The sequence below is a fragment of the Balaenoptera borealis genome (genome assembly GCF_965194805.1).
Source record: "Balaenoptera borealis genome assembly, chromosome: 20".
Classification (NCBI taxonomy): Eukaryota; Metazoa; Chordata; class Mammalia; order Artiodactyla; family Balaenopteridae; genus Balaenoptera; species Balaenoptera borealis.
Window position 1 is genome coordinate 3,150,485 of NC_138879.1, and position 14,704 is coordinate 3,165,188.

Below are 14,704 nucleotides of genomic sequence, written 5' to 3' on the forward strand. Positions count from 1 at the left end.
TTTTAGGATGTCAAAAGATCATAATAGAAAATTTTAAAACCTTTACAATGCATAGGTATTCTTTCATCTGTGGCTTGAGCTGACAGACAGACCCTCCTTTGTCACCTAAGAAATTCAGTAAAATGGATCTCTCTTTACTGATACTAGCCTGCCACTGACCTAAAGGCCTTTCAGTTTTGGGTCCCTCTTCTCTACCCTGAATTTTTCTGTATTTACTAACCACCACTCTTGTATGACATGGCAGATTTCTGGTCACAGTTTTAGTGTCCTTGAGGAGAGCAAGCCAATGTCCTATGAACCTCAGGGAAAATGGCCTTTGCCTAGTTACAGGGATTCATAAACTACCTAAAACATGCAGAGGAGGGCTGGGAATGTTAATTCTCTAATTCACTGATGAGGAACCACACACACACACATACACACATCCTCTTCAGTACTGGCTCTTCACGATTAGGGCTAATCCTTCCATAAGAATCAAGCTTCTGGCTGCAGAAGAAATTAATGCCAAAATAAGTCTGTGTTCTTTGGATCCAAGCAGTAGGAAGCTTTATCCTTGCCGCTTTCCTCAGGATGCTCTGTGACATCATCCACACTGGGTTGTTTTTCCCTTTGTATTCAAACACTTTGGCTTAATTCCAAAGGGCGTCCAAAGGCAGCAGACCTTCCCTGCAACCCACCCATGGGCCGTGTAATCTCACAACTGGAAGCATTCGGCGCCATGAAGAGGCATCGCCCAATTCGCTGTCTTTGATAGCCATCAGCCCACTCCCACCCCAGGCCTGGGCTTCCTCTGGCCTCTTTCCTTGCGGACCCTCTCTAGGTTCTGAGTGGTTCAATCCAGTGGCTTTGCTGGTTGACAGTCACTGGGGCTTGTGGATACTGGTGTGCACATCGTGGGCTGATCTTATCAGTAGAGTGGGTAGACGTGTCTCAGGAAAGCTTGAAAACAACCACAGATGCTGAGATATTTTCCCACAGCCTGCATATTTAAAGTTACGGGACTAGCATACAATCTCCTTAATTCTAGAAAACCTGGTTCAAGCCTTATCTACAAAAGATATGTACATCCAAGAGGATGACATTAACTTTTATGCACCATCTAGAATCTAGTTACAGAGACCTGGGTTGCAATCCTGGTTCTTTCACTTTCCACCTCTGTGATAGATAGTGAACAACTTCTTTTCTCTAAGTTTTAGTGTGTTAATTTGCAAAGCAAAAAAAATGGTAAAATAAAACAAGCATTTCAGGTTTGTTGCTAAAATTAGGGGAGAGTGACACAGAACTCAGGCACTGAGAGAAGAGACCCAGCTGGACGGAGGGGCAGGTGTCACTAGCAGTGTGGGCTGGGAGCACAGAGAGACGCCTTGATTAGCATCACAAGTTGCCTATGGGCTGGACCTCCCAGGCCGCATCATTCTGAACTACTTGGAGGTACTTTCTGACCGCTGAGCCATCACTTTTTAGATAATCGAGATTTTGATTAGTGCTGTTCTGTTGAACTGACAGTAAAGTCTCCTTGGCAAAAGGAGCCGGCCGGGGAGTACATCCTACAGATGGATAAGGTCAAAAATCCTTCAGTGTTGCTTCATTACAAAGAGTGTTCTTTGATTCAGATGACAAGGATGGAGGTCATGAACAGCCCTGCAGGGGACAGGAGGTGGACACCAGCTTTGCTTGATGGCACAGGCATAGATATTGTGTTCCCATGCCAAGGCAACCGTGGACCAAGAACCCAAGAAGCAAAGGGAAGCTCTTGGTTGATGGTGCTGGGGAGTGAAGTTCACAAGATTTTGGGGTCATGTAATCAAATCCGAATGATTAACAGAACAAATTTCTCCTTATACTATCGTGTCTCCTCTCTTGATTGCCTGTGGATGTGGAAGCTGGCATGGATGTATTCACAAGCTGTTGAACATCTGTCTTTGAGGACTGGCTTCTAATTTTTTTCAATGAGGGCATCCAATCTCTCTTTCTACAGGAAATTTGCATGAGATTTGGGAGTTCAAACTGTCAATGATATTTACATTTCTCAGTTAAAAAGCCAACATTTCTTCCTCTGGCCCTAAACTCTATGCGTGGAAAAAGCTGTTTTAGTTCATAGCATATTCTTTCTGTTAAGATAATTAAACTTCTGCAGGACTGCCAACGCTCATCAATAGAATGAATTTTTCATAAATGTTATCTACCTTACGTGGGTGCAAACTGGCATTTTGATTAAGTTGAAGCCAAAAGTTATTTTATTAGCAGAGAAAACCTTCCTCTACCTACCCTGCTCCAACCAACCTCAAATAAAAGGAGGCCATGCTGGCTACAGTTACAATTGTTATGAATGATTTTTAATAAAATCAGTAGCTAAAAATTGTTGAATTTTCAAAATATATTGGAACTCTTTCTCCATGTCGCTATGCTGTGTACATTCTTGGCTAAGAATGAATTTTGATTTGGATGTGGGACATCTCTTTGTTCAAGCCAAGCACCACTCAAATTTCCATAGGCATATTATCTGCTGGATGAATTAGCCCAAGGAATTAAAAATGAAAATTCCTAAACTGCCTTTTGCTCAACTACCCAGAACGTTCCCCTTGATTACATCCTGCCTGTCTGATAGCTTGACTTCAGGTCATTTTAAAAGCCAGCCATGTACAAAAATGGGGCATTCTTTTCAGAGCCTGTGATTTATTCCAAGCCAAATGCAAATCGATTTCTCACTTCTTTCCTTCTGTGGCTTATCTATGCTACCGTTTTCCTTCCTTAGCCTAGAAAATCAAGAATTAACCACAAAAGCAGAATGCTGGGGAGGTACCTTTGCACCTTAAATGCTGGGAAAAGTCTCAAACCTAACTACCTTTCCTTTGGGTCTACTACGTGATGTCACTTTGATATTCTTCCACCAGAGAAGCCTCTACTCTCAGTGGCCTGTCTTGACAGAGCGAATGTGGTGCACTTGGCAAGACTGAGCAGCTCAAGGGCAATAACTGTCCTCATAATCCTCGGGAATAGCCCCCCAATGCCTCAGGTACAGTTAAAAGTCGATTGAATTGAAGAATACACAGAGGCTGTTTCCATGATCTTTTCCAGCTCATCACAGGCATTGGTACGACAGAGTCTCTTACAGCGCACGTCTAAACATCTTAGCAGGAGACGTAAGGAAAAAGTGCCCCCGTGTGCCTCAAACTCAACTCCCCAGTGTTCATCCCAGTGAATATTCCAGCCTAAGAAGTGCTGGGAACAGAACCACTTCTCTTTTTAAGAGAAGTCTTGCTAACCTGGGTCACCTCTGTTTATATAGGCATTCACAGATAATGACATCTAACCTTCCAACTTAGGTAGGGTGATTTATTCTGCTTCTCTAGCACTCTAGTGGAAACTGAAGTACAACCAGTGGAGAAGGTATAGAAAACGAAATGCCTGGAAATCCAAGAGTCTATCTAGTGCACTAATTTCTGTCAGCTACCTAAATCTTCTGTTATCTGTTGTAAGAGGCAATGCTTCTTTGCCAAGTACCCTTGAAAAGGCTCAGTCTAATAGAAAGCTAATCTCATGTGATAGGCAACCCACTGCTTAAAGTATTGTATCAATAGGCTGTCTATCTGGATCTTCCTAGGGACATCATTTGTCTTGTATTTTAAGACCTTCTCAATTTATCTGTATCAACGAGGGAAAATGGGAATGGAGATAATAGCCAATAACAGCTGTTTTGTTTTCCTTCCCAATAAAGACATCCTGGGTTTTCATTTTGACAGCTTAAAACAGAAATTCAATCATTTAAAGGTCAAAGAAGTAGTAGACATTATCCCAGGAGTTCCTGACCTATGAGCAAATTACATCTGTGAGATCAAAAATGCCCAGAAGATTGAACAGACTAATAAATAGACTCTCTGTAATTGCCAAAAGGACAATTTGCAGGCAGTTCTCACAAAACGGGAAAATAACAACAGAGAGATAGGACTTGGTTTTCTGTTGGAATACTATACATAACAAACTTGGAGAAGGTCAAACATGACAGCATTACACTTTCCATAAAATATATTTGTTCTGGAATGAACAGTTAAGTTCAACCCAAGCAGCTCCCAAACCAAAGTACACAGGAGCTATTCGAGACCAGTCATAGGTAACCTGGCACTTAGAAAGCAAAGTGGACGACTAGTACACAATAATATCTATTCTTAGTGATACTTGTGGTTCTTCTGGCAGCTCTGTCATGGCTCTTTGAAGGTTATATCAAGGCAGTTAGGTGCTAGAAGGGAACTTTAAAACAAGTCTGGAAATTGCCAGCCTCATGATTCTTAGAGGGGAAAAAAAAATGGTAGATAACTCTCAACCTCTTTCCCTCGCTCTTTCTCTCTCCTCATTGGGATCTATACTTGAAGGAACTGTGGACACAGCTACAAGCATTGCAGTTAACAACTCATTAAATACCAAAGACTGTGGAAGGAGCTTTGGGGACATAGCTCATTTACTCGCCCTAGCAACCTATGACCTACATTTTTTCATAAGGGCAGGCAGAGGCTCAGAGACTAACATGTAGGGGGCACAGTCTTACTAGTGATCGAGCAAGCCTCTGAACTCAATTTCATGTCTGTTAGAACCCGTCTTCTCCATTCTTGAAGCTTTAACATGGTGGATCTCCATCTTGAGGATATATAAGAATCAACAGGGGAGTTGGGCAGGGGAAGAAATCAAAATGATTGGGGGTGGGATCCAAAGATCTGGAGGTATAACCTGTTCCCCTAGGATCTCAGAAGCAGGTTGTAGTAGACTGCACTTTCAAAAACACTCTACTGCTTGCAGGGGTATCTGAATGAGGTTTCGGAGTTCACGAATAGGAATTATGAAGAATTGGCTAGGGCCAGCTCTTTAGGCAAATCTACATCGTAAATATCTAATTGCCTTCTTCAAATTCATCCATTTCTAAAGATCGTTTCCTTGTGTCTTAAAAGTCCATTAACATAGACCTTAAAGTAGTCAAGTTGCAAAATAGCACAATTTTTAATATTTTCTTTCCAAAGTGATTGCAAATATTAGGATAAAAGAAAGATTCTTAAAACAGACTTTGGTATACCAAGCCAAGAAGCAAAGGCATTAGCAGTTTAATAGGTTTTGGAATGGGGAAGGGAGACAAGAGGGCACTGAGGGAGAAGAACCGCATTCGATGCTTGTTGAATTTGAACTCTGCTTTATGTAGCCCTGAACTGTGACCAGCTGCTTTCATGATTTCTCCAGTTGGTCTCCAGCGGCCAACTCTGAGCCAGCTCCCTCTTCCCCCACTTCCTTGTTTTAAATGAGATCTGGTTTTACTTAGATGAATTAAATGTCACTATATTTGTTTCTGTGAATTGTTCCAGCAAAAATTACAGCATCAGTGTCTGACTTTAAATGTCTGTAAGACTGTCTGCTTCTCCGGGCTATTTATAGTTGCCTTTTAAACACTCTAATAAATGCTTTTAGCCATTGGTTTGCTCCCCCTTTATGAAGCCTCAGAATCGGTACACTTCAAAGTACCAGCTGAAAATACCTGTTTTTTTCTTCTTTGCAAAAGTAATGCATGTTCATTGTAAAGTTTTTGAAATTGTAAATAGACAAATAGAAGAAAAGGGGGGAGAAAAATAAAAACGATCATACCAGAGAGGGCCACAATTCACATTTTGTTTCTATCATTCTGTCTTTTCTCCATGTTTAAATGTATTTAAACTTAAAAAATTATATTGTACAAGCTGTTTTATAGTCCTCTTTCATTTTTTCCACCAAACAATATGTTTTCTATTTTTTTCTGTCAATCTTCTACTCTATCACGTTTAATGGCTACATTAAATAGAATGAGTAATGATATGATTGTACCATTACCTATGAAATAATCCCACATTTATTAGATGGCTAAGCCGTAGCCAAAACTTGCTACTACAAATAGCCCTACAAATTAGCCATGTCTCTCTGCTCATTCATGATCGTTTCTTTAGGATACATTTCTACAAGCGGAATTGCTAGATCAGAAGCTGAGCCAAATTCATAGACTTTTGCCACATGTACCCAACTCACCTCCAGAAATAGTTCAAATTAAATATATATATATATATATATAAAATATAATATAATATTATATCTTTGAAATGACAGTATAATAACATGCATTCCTATTAGGAGAACCACATTTCTAATCATTCAATCCTCATTTTAACAAATTTTATTAAACACTTTTTAGTGCCAGGCATTTGTTTTTTCAACTCCAGATTTCCAGAGAGTTCTGCAGCATAGTTACACGCAGTTACCATACTAAAAATTGTCAGTTCTAGGGAAGCTGCTAGGCAAAAGTGGATAGAAAGACTTTTTTTCTTTTTTTAAACTATGTATGAACTGGCATCTAGGACAGGGGACAGGCCAGGTACATGGAAGGAACTGAGAGCTGGTGTTTGGAGAACTGGCAGGGTTGATGGTTTTATGGATCTAGGAATGATGATTCTCTTGCTAGGACTGAAATCTCCTTGAGGACATTGCATTGTTCAACTGGTCTTATTCAATTATTTGTTAGTTCACTCCTTCAAAGTCTAATTAGTGAGGGTCTACATGCTGCTTATCACTCTAGCTGCTGGGGACACAGTGGTAAATAGGACGAGGAGAGCTTTTCTCAAGGAATTTACAATCTATTCCGTGGGGCAATCCAGCCAACAAACAAACAAATCCATCGGTTAGAGGTAAGCATTTTGAAATAAATAAATCACGTTAACGAGACAGAAAATATCAGTATGGGGGTGAGTTTTAGTTTATATCCTCATCAGACAAGGCCTCTCTGGAAAGGTGGCCTTACGGATGAGACATCAGTGATGATAAGAAGCCACACAGGCAGAAAAGGAAGTGCAAAGGCCCTGGGGCAGGAACATCCTTACTTGTTAGAGTAGAGCTTAGCAAACTTTTTCTGTAGAACGCCAGATAGTAAATATTGTCGGCTTTGTGGAGCACGTGGTCTCTGTTGGCAACTACCGGGTCTACAGGGGTAACGTGACAGCAAGTAGCCACAGGCCATGAATAAGCAATGGTCTGAACATGTTCCAGTAAAAGTTTATTTACAAAACAACCAAAGAGCTGGACGTGCCCCATGGACTGTAGTTTTCTGCCCCCTGCGTTAGTGAAAAAGGGAGATTTGATGAGGAGAGAGAGTGAACGGTGAGCAGACTGGGAGATAATTTTCAGAGATGGGCAGAGGTCAGATATATGCAATCTGTATACAATACTGATTATGCAAATTACTCTAATTGCAGTAGGAAGACACTGGATGGTTTTAAGTAGAGGAGTGACATGTTTTGATTTTATTTTTAAGAAGAGTAGATCCAAGTACAGTAAGGGCAGAAAGAGGAGGTCTCTTAGGAAGCTGTGGTCCATTGAAGACCTGGTCCATTAAAGACATGGTGGTTTTGACAATGATGAGAAGTGAGTAGTTCTAATATCTGCTTTGAAGGTGAGCCAACAGGACTTGCTGCTCGTGTACATAATGGGAGTAAAGGAGAGAGAGAGACCAGCACTCTTAACGTATAGGAGATACTTTTAAAATGTAAATTAAACTGAATTGTAACTGAGTGCTTTCTGTTTCAAGAAACAAAAGCTATCCCTGGTTAATAAAAGCAGAAGAAAATATTATTGAAAAGATATCAGGTAGCTTACAGCATCAAAGGAAGTATGAAGAGAAAGACCCTGATTTGAGCAAAATCAAGAGGCCAAATGAAAATCTAACCTCAGGGACCGTCTCCCCGGAAGCTGCGGCTTGTGTCTTTCTCTGGGTGATTGAGATGTGCACCATCACACCACTGGCCTCTTGACTCTTGGTAGTTGCCTGGAATAACAGGATTCAGCATGCTTCTGTCACTTCCTCAGGAATCAAAGTCTTGTTTGTGAAGTTCTGATTGGCTACTCCACAGTCAGGTGACCCTGCTCCAGGTGGTGCAGTTCTGATTGGTCAGTCCAAGGTCAGGTGACCCTGCTCCAGGTGGTGCAGTTCTGGTTGGCCACTCCAAGTTCCGGTGACCCTCGTCCAGGTGTAGGGTGAGGAAAGGCTGTAGTGAGAAGTGGCTTCTGCCATCTCCACTGGCGTCATCCTATTCCCAGTCACCACCATATCTTATTATCCAGTTATTGAAATACCTTTCTGCCTTACCTTCCCATGTCTGCTGTTAAATTTCTCCAACCAATTTTCCATGGCACAGCCAGAGTGATCTTTTAAAAATGCAAGCCTTATCATGCTGTGCCCTTGGTTAAGGTACTTCAATCGCTTCCACTGCTCTTGGGAGAAAGACCCAAATCTTTAATTCTACCTAGTAGGTCATTTATGCTCTGTCTCTATCTCTCTTTCCAGCTTCAAATCCCCAACCCTACCACCACTCCATCCCCTGCCTCGTATTCAGTTCTTTGGAAAGCATGCCCTATGCATCTCTGAGTCACGGAGCCCCTGCAAATGCTGTTCTTCTGCCTGGGAACCTCGTTTTCCCTTTCCTCTTAGACTTGTCCTCATCGTTCAGATTGTCACTCAGACATCCATCTCTCCCAGACTCCATAAGGACCCTGTATTATAAGCTATTGCAAGAAACAGAGGAGAAATATTCGTCCAAGTTAAGGGTTAAAGGAAGATTATAAGGACAGCTTCCAAGGTGCTAGCCATTGTAGCCTTTTATATTATGCCATTCATTTCTTACAAAAACATTTTGAGATAAGTCAGCTATTGTCCTTATGTTTTAAATAAACACAATGCGGCTTAAAGATATTTGTTAAGATGCAGATATCATACAACTAAGATGTGGTAGAACCATAACTAGAATCCAAATCTTTGATCTCCATATTCCTGCCTTTTAACTGCGCTACTGGAGGACCATATTGTGGAACTTGGACTGTGCCCCATGGTAAAAGGAGAAGGATATTTACATTTCAGAATAATCACGCTGGATGAAAGTGGCAAGAGATGGGTTAGCTGGCTGTTAGGTAAACCAGGTAAAACCAGGTTCTTAACTGATCAGGAAAGCTTGAATTCAGTGATAAAATGCAGATGAGTTCCTGTAATGATAGGTTCTTGTGAGAACCAGGCCTTCAGATTAGTTGAGCACAAAGGATGCAGCAGCCAAACTGCACCTATCAATAGTGAGAGCCTTAACAATGAGAGCGCCTCAAACAAACTAAATAGGGCAACAAGGCGTGAGCTGAGAGCATTTTTACTTACAGCGAGAGCCAGGAGAATTGAAGAGCATCTCTCAGCTCCAGTGTCGGGTCCCGGACCCCCCTTTCTCCCATCATGCTTGTGAAGTGGCACCGTCGCCTCTGGCTCCAGACCCTCTCCGTGTTCGTACTTCATTTTGCTTTCTCCTTGGTATTTACGCCACGGTCTGGGTGATCATCTCCTTTTATTTATCGATGCCCAACTCTCAAATGCCAATCCCACAAGGGTGGGACTCTTCACTAATTTCTGAAGGTGGGTAGGTCTAGCACATATAGAAGCTTAATTTTTTAAAAATGAAAAAAAAAAAAAAAAACAAGAATGAAAACAATCAGTCACAAATTCTCCACTGGAGGCTTTTAGAGACCACTGGGGAAGTCCTTTCCTTACACAACCAGGGGAACTTGAACCGTGGTCTCTTAGAGAGATGTTAAGATTTCATGATATCCAGCCTCTGCATGAAGCCGGGTCCCACTCAAGGTAAAGTCTGAGCAACGGGGGCTGACATCCAACCAAGACAGGGGCGGGCAGGCTGATTTTCAAGATAAGAACAAGAGAAACCATAAGAGCTGTCTCAGTTAGCAGGTACCTATCATCTAAGACAAAGAATAAGTATGATAAGCGCCTTGTGAATTTCTTTAACCTGTTAACTTTGCCGAGCTTGTCACTCTTGTTTCCTTTAGGTTGGTTCCTCAGAGTAAATAGCAAAAAAATTCTTAGTGTGAGCTGGAAGTGTGTGTATCGTGTATATATGAGTGTGTGTGTGTTGAGAACAAGGACTAGGGGATTTTCCACTTGGTAACAGTTGTGAAAGAGAAAAGAAAATGACCCGGTCCCTGGGGGTTGGGGGAAGTGGTGAAAGGACAGAGAAGTGGCCCAGGTGGCTTAATGGTAGGAAACAGTGGTGACATCCACATGTATTGGGAACCACGTGTTGTCTGCCCTGCTGTCATGCAACTGGGAAGCTCTCCGAGAAGGTTAGAGCATGTGCTCTGATATTTTACAGAAGGGGCAACAGTGCTCATGGGATCCAGGTTCAGGAGGTAATCACTGAACAACTGCTGTGGGCCCAGCACGGGGAAAGACGGCTGCCCATCCCTGTCTCGTTCAAACCTCGCGATAACTCAGTGGCATCGGCGACCCCACGTCAGCAGTGAAGACCCTGAGGTTGAGAGAACAGCCCCTCGCGATGAGGACGACAGACCCGGAACTGGCGTCTACCTCCCATGCACGGTTTCTCTGCAACACCAAAAAAACATTTTATTTCAGGCTATTTCTTACTAATGAGGTTATTCTATTTCTACACCAGAACGATCGGCTGTTACAACTGGTATTATTTTGGTACTGTCCTGACGTCCAGAAAATGGAGAAACACAATCCCAGACTTCAGATTTCTTCTACTTCTTTATAAAACACAGCATCCTTTGGGGTGAGGCGGAATTTACACAGGTGATACATGTGACTTAGCGGAAAACGGGGCTGGAACAAGGATCTCCAGATAAAGTTACGAGTAATATTGTCAGGCTGGGTTTCTGCTTCTTCCCAGCACATACTTCAGTTGGTTGATAACATATTATAAGTCCCTTTCCTATGATGAAGCCCCTCTATTCCATAAACTGGCACAAATCTTTCTAAATCGATTCAGAAGGAGAAACTGTAAGGTCATATCAGGGAAGAGGTAAAATCCATGGTCCCTGAGAAGTTGGACCAGGGATGGAGGGTAGGGCTGGGAGGCAGGAAACAGAGAGGGAACAAAAGCTTTAGGTGAAGCCACCGCCTGCTCTGGGGGTGACAGCAGCCGAGAAGGAAACATGAGATACCGTGGCTCTGTCAACAAAGGAGACACTGTTTGACATCAGGGAGTGCGTGGAGAAGGACGGGCAGTGTCCAGCGGGGACGGCGAAGCAGGTGTGCAGTGGCTGAATGTCAGGTCCACCTAAGAGCGTCTGGAGGTCTTATGAGAATTCCAGGCAAGATAAGGCTCAGGCTTAATTCTAAGGCAAGAAGCTGTGGGACAGGTTTGGAGCAAAATAACTCGTTTGGGTTCTCTCCTAACTCGTCAAACCCCTCTTTCTTTCCTCCTCGCCAACCAGAGCCCACCCCAAGTGTCGTCGGATCACACGTCCCTGGACCTCCCTGTGGCCCCCTTCCCCCTTCCCTTACCACAGACTCTACCAAGAGGGTCCTCAAAGACGAGGACCCGCATGCAGAATTCAGGCCGCACTTTCCACTCTCTACCCCGTCAACTCTCACGTTTCCACCAAAACTTATCTCATCTCACGGTTTTGCCAGGAAAGTAACTTGATTACTGATGACTTCATGAAACTCATTTACATGCTAAAGAAAGTACTTGTTCACCTCAAAGGCCATGGGCATGAAAAAGTGAATTTTACCAAAGATACTTTAGACCTTTATTTGTGGAGCATCTCAAATTATACAGAGATGATTACTATTGCTATTCATATGTTTATATTAAGTAGATGCTAGGGACAAGTTCATATTTTATTATCAAAGTGACACAGGATTGTGAAGTGTTAGCCATTGTGTTATATACCTCAACATGCTAATGAAAAGCTTAGGTTTGAAGAGCTACTTGCAGAGTGGTCTGCTTGGTAAATGGCTGAATTTGAGAGGACATGGCAAAATAACAGAGGAATTGCTTCCGAATTGTTGAGTCTGACTGAGGCCCTTTTGTGCATTGAGAAAAGGGGACAGGTACACAGGCTACTCCTTTGTTTTGTTGAAAATATTCCCTGTCGTTTCTATAGCCCATTTGAAATGTGCTCTATTCATAAAGGTTTCTCCTTGAATTCATACAAAGATCTAAAAACCTGGGGAGTAAAAGCAGATCTCACTAGCCAAAGGAGATTAAGGAACATTTTTTAATGTCTTAACTTAGTACCATGAGCAAGGTCTGAGAAAAGTCATTGTCAGGATTGGGTCTGCTCACCCCTCTCTCTCTCACACGTGTCTGCAGTGCTTTCCTGAGTATCTTTGCAAATGGTAATGAACTTGGATGGCGTTCTCAGGAAGAGCCACCATCCTCACTGCGCATTGCCTCTTACTCTACGCCACATTTGTAAAAGGACCCCACGTCACGACAAAGAAATTGCATGCAATGACAAAGGTCCTTCCTTACCTCTGTCATTAATCGCTGGGCAAAATAGTTTGAAACTGGTGTAGAAGAGGGACCTTAGATTTAGCATTTACTTTTGAGTTTTATATATCACGATTTTGTAATTTCAGTGATCATATTTCCATTTTTATTTTTAAAGAAAGGAATTTTGCAATCAATGAAATAGCCACCATCAGTTTCAGGAGAGCAGGGAACACAGCGTGTGAGAAGAACTACAGAAGTAGGAACACTGAAAATACTTTTTCATCATGGAATCGACGGGGACAAGATGATTAGGAAAGCATTAAGGCAATTTTAAAGCCCGGCTTCAATTCTGAGAAAAAACAAATGTTAAATATAGAATGTCCAGTCAATCAGTAAGCCTTACCCTCTGTTACTTAACGGCAAACGATTGGAAAAGTGCTCAAGTTAACACAACATGTGAAAAAAGGGATTAATAAGCATCTATGTTGTCTAGCCATTTTTGACAAAAGGGCTGCTGTAAACTCCTTAGCTCATGGTGTAGGCTGAGAAATGGTTAATATTAAATAAGATTAGTTTGGTTATGATCTATCATTTAGCTTGAAAACAATTGTCTTTTTGGAAATGCATCATCTACATGGTGGGAGAATCAAAGGATAGATGAATCAAATGTATGCATTTAAACAGAATCTGAAAGCTTTTCTCTGGATACGTTGAAATGAATGATCATGATAATAACCCACTGCAGAGGATGTGATGGGTTGGGGGTAGAATTCTCACAGCTGTTACCTTGGATCCCTGAAATTGTTACATTATTCAGAAATAATTTTTCTACATACTCACATTTGCTCCCTTGTAGCTTACATTAAGTGAAACTTCATTCACCAATTAGCATACTGTTGAAGGTATATTAAAAATGGCTTGTTTATAACAGCTGTTGGCACTACTGGAATTCACAGGAATGCCAACCAAACACCATTGCAAATAAAAACCTTTCTTTTTTCTTTCGGTAGCCGGAAAGAGCAGAGTCACACAGTAGCTCTTGATTTACGAACGGTGCTTTCTCATTCTCAGACTCCCACGATGCGTGCAGTTCCCTTTAAGGAACTGGGTTAGAAGGAAGCCTTTACCAAGAAAATAACCCTATCTCCAAATCTGCTTCTTAATTTGCAATCATGTGGGCCTTTGATTATAACTGTCCCGTTCTCATGCCTCCAGTGATCATGTGAGGGAGTGGAAACGGACGACCTTGAATAGCTTCTTGTTTGTAAAGTGTCCTTCAGTGGCAAATCAGACAGGAACCTACAAAGAATCACATATATTCTGGGCAAAATTTGTGGGACTATTTTACCTTTAACATCCCAATAAGCATCTTGTCAGCCTTGGGTCCCATCCTGAAAGTATACAATTGTCTCCCCGAAACACGGCTGAAGTGTTGACCAAAGAGAGGCTGTAACTCTTCAAAGCAGATCTGGGGGACGGCTGGGTGAAGTGGCCAGGGCGGGCGGACAGACAGGGAGAAACGCGGACACGCCTTACAGGACATTTTGGCTATAGCCAGTGTCCATCCTCCCTGTGGTCCACCAAACAAAGTGTTTAGTGTAAAGAGGGCCCGATCCCTGGAGAAGAAGAAAAATGATTCCTGTTGACTGGAGGGAAATTAACTCATTCCTCCCTTTTCCTAGCAGAGAAGGCGCTGGATAAGTACTTGGTGATTAAGTGCCTTGGTTGGTTTCAAGGGGCGTCTCCATGTCTGGAACAGTATTTACGCCCACGGAATGTTCTGTGCTGCCCAGTGGCAGGATCCTCTGATCCAAAGCCTCCCCTCCCCCTTTCACGCCCCTCCGGCACCTGGCACAGGTAGACGATGTGGAAAACATATTCTAGTGATTACTAAACTGTTACCATTGGGCCCCAGTGACTCCTTTTTTGGCAGAAAAGTAACTAAGGACCATTTGATATTGAATGTTTAAAACTTACTTTCAGGTTTGAGCTGGAAAACCATTGGCCTATATCAAGGATGCTAAAAGCAATAATAACAGTATGTATCCATATAACTTGATCTTTTAAAGACTGAATGGATTTGGAGGGAGGAAGATGATTTTGCCCACTCAGAGCTGTGAAACCCTCAGGAATACAGTGGTGAGAGGAGTCCAATTGCAGCATTCTCCCTTTAAGAGGGAAACAAGATTAGCAACCTTGGCAAATTTTCGGCTTCTTTTCAGAGGGAAAGAGAAAAGCTTCCAGTGTCAAAAAAAAAAGAAAAAAAAGTAAAAGAAAGAAAGAAAAAGAAAAAAGAAAAAAGGATGGATGTTTTGAAACAAAGGCAGAAGCAATTTTATACTTTATTGAAAGCTTACCTGGGAGTGATTTTAACTCCCCTGGGGTTAAGAAAGATTTTTTTTTTTTTTTTTTTC

The 14,704-nt window shown here is 42.0% G+C and overlaps 1 protein-coding gene and 1 long non-coding RNA gene across 11 annotated transcripts in view; one reads left to right on the forward strand and one right to left on the reverse strand.

Annotated features, from left to right (window-relative positions):
• Positions 1-14,704, forward strand: part of KCNJ16 (potassium inwardly rectifying channel subfamily J member 16) — a 162,027-nt gene that overhangs the window by 140,671 nt on the left and 6,652 nt on the right. For 3 of the 10 annotated variants that reach the window (XM_082370477.1, XM_082370481.1, XM_082370483.1), the window contains one exon: positions 14,274-14,328. The exons of 6 other annotated variants lie outside the window; for them this stretch is intronic. The gene's annotated coding sequence lies outside the window, so the exon portion shown is untranslated. Of the gene's footprint in view, positions 1-14,273; positions 14,701-14,704 lie in introns of those variants that run through there. One more of the 10 variants, XR_014238129.1, reaches the window with a different exon arrangement.
• The window catches only part of LOC309617797, a 502,721-nt gene that overhangs the window by 72,070 nt on the left and 415,947 nt on the right, over positions 1-14,704 (reverse strand). The gene's annotated exons all lie outside the window — the stretch shown is intronic.